A 2,212-nucleotide genomic window follows, 5' to 3' on the forward strand; every position below is an offset into this window, starting at 1 on the left:
GCGGGAGCGCCGCCGCGCTTCCCAAGCGGCGCACCATCCAGTGCACCACCGGGCCGGCCCCCGTATGTCTTCTTTTGAGAAGTGTCTATTAAGATCCTTTGCCCATTTCCCAATTGAGTTATTCATTTTTTTGCTCTTGAGTTGTTTAAGTCCCTTATATATTCTTGATATTAACCCCTTGTCAGATGTATAGTTTCCAAATATTTTCTCAATTTCTGTAGGTTGTCTCTTCACTGTTGGCAATTTCCTTTGATGTGCAAAAGCTTTTTAGTTTCACGTAATCCCACTTGTCTACTTTAGCTTTTACTGATTGTACTTTCGAAGTCTTGTTTAAAAAATCCTTGCCAGCCCATGTTGTGGATCATTTCCCTATGTTTTCTTTTCCTTTTTTTTTTTTTTTGGTGGCTGGCCAGTATGGAGGGCTGAACCCATGACCTTGGTTTTATACGGCTGCACTCTAACCAACTGCACTAAACAGCCCTTTCCCCCCCATGTTTTCTTTCAGTAGTTTGATAGTTTCAGGTTTATATCTTTAACTCATTTTGAATTGATTTCTGTATATGGTGAGAGGTGAGGGTCTAGTTTCATTCTTCTGCATGTGGATAGCCAATTTTCTCAGCACCACTTACTGAAGAGATTGTCTTTTCCCCAATAGGTATTCTTGGCACCTTTGTCAGAGGTCAGTTGGCTGTAGGCGCATGAATTTATTCCTGGGCTCTTTATTCTGTTCCATTTTTCTATGTGTCTGTTTTTATATCAGTACCATGCAGTTTTGGTTACTATAGCTTTGTAGTATAATTTAATGTCAGGTAGTGTGATGTCTCCAGCTTTGTTCATTTTTTTTCAGGATTTCTTTGGCTATTTGGGGTCTTTTTAATTCCATATGAATTTTAGAATTTTTTTTTCTATTTTACTGAAGAATGTCATTGGTATTTTGATAGGGATTGCAATAAATCATAGATTTCTTTGGGTGGAATAGCAATAATAATAAAATATATAATAAAATAAACTATATTAATTCTTCTAAGCTTTGAACATGGAATATCTTTTCATTTATTTATGTCCTCTTCAATTTCTTTCTTCAAAGTTTTACAGTTTTCATTATAGAGGTCCTTCACCTGCTTGGTTAAGTTTATTCCTAGGTATTTAATTTTTTTTTTTTTTTTTTAGTTATCATAAAAGGAATTGTTTTCTTGATTTCTTTTTCAGATAGCTTGCTATTAGTATATTGAAATGCTAGTGACTTTTGTATGTTGATTTTGTATTCTGCAACTTTACTGAATTCATTTACTAGTTCTAAGAGACTTTTGGTGGAGTCTCTAGAGTTCTCTATGTATAAGATCATGTCAGGGCTGGCTGGTTAGCTTAGTTGGTTAGAGCATGGCCTTGTAATACCAAGGTCAAGAACTTGTATTCAGTTACAGGCGAGCTGCAAAAAAAAAAAAAAAAAAAGCATATCATCTGTAAACAGGGACAGTTTGACTTCTTCCTTCTTTCCAATTTGGATGACTTTAATTTCTTTCTCTTATCTAATTACTCTGGCTAGAGCTTCTAGTACTACATTAAATAGAAGTGGTGAAAGTGGGCATCCTCATCTTGTTTGTGATCTAAGAGAGAAAGTTTCAGCTTTCTCTAATTCAGTATAATGTTAGCTGTGGGTTTGTCATATATAGACTTTACTGTATCGAGGTACATACCTTCAATACCTAGTTTGCTAAGAGTTTTTATTATAAAGGAAATGCTGAATTTTGTTAAATGTTTTTTCTGCCTCAATTGAAATAATCATATGGTTTCTGTCTTTATTTCCGTTAATGTGGTATATCACATTTATTGATTTGCATATGTTTAACCATCCTTGCATCCCTGAGACAAATCCCACTTCATCATAGTTAATGACCTTATGCAATATGCTGTTGCATTTGGTTTGCTAGTATTATTTAGGTTTGATGATTTCATTGTGAGAAGTTTTTTTTTTTTTTAATGGATTCAGTTTCTCTACTGGCTAAAGAATTATTCAGGTTGTTTATGTATTGTTGACTTAAATAAAGGTATACTTTACTAGTAATTTATACATGTGTTATAAGTTTTAAAACCTATTGGCTGGAGGCTGGCTGGTTAGCTCAGTTGGTTAGAGTGTGGTGCTGATGACACCAAGGTCCAGAGTTTGATTCCCATACTGGCCAGCCACCAAAAACAAAACAAATCAAAAAAA

General features: G+C 34.7%; 1 non-coding gene and 1 pseudogene across 1 annotated transcript; one reads left to right on the forward strand and one right to left on the reverse strand.

Moving 5' to 3' along the window:
* The window catches only part of LOC103601080, a 46,806-nt pseudogene that overhangs the window by 25,115 nt on the left and 19,479 nt on the right, over positions 1-2,212 (reverse strand).
* TRNAI-GAU lies at positions 2,110-2,183 on the forward strand. The gene has a single exon. It is a non-coding gene; the product is annotated as a tRNA-Ile (tRNA).

The sequence above is a fragment of the Galeopterus variegatus genome, unplaced genomic scaffold (assembly GCF_000696425.1).
Source record: "Galeopterus variegatus unplaced genomic scaffold, G_variegatus-3.0.2 Scaffold3578, whole genome shotgun sequence".
Lineage (NCBI taxonomy): Eukaryota > Metazoa > Chordata > Mammalia > Dermoptera > Cynocephalidae > Galeopterus > Galeopterus variegatus.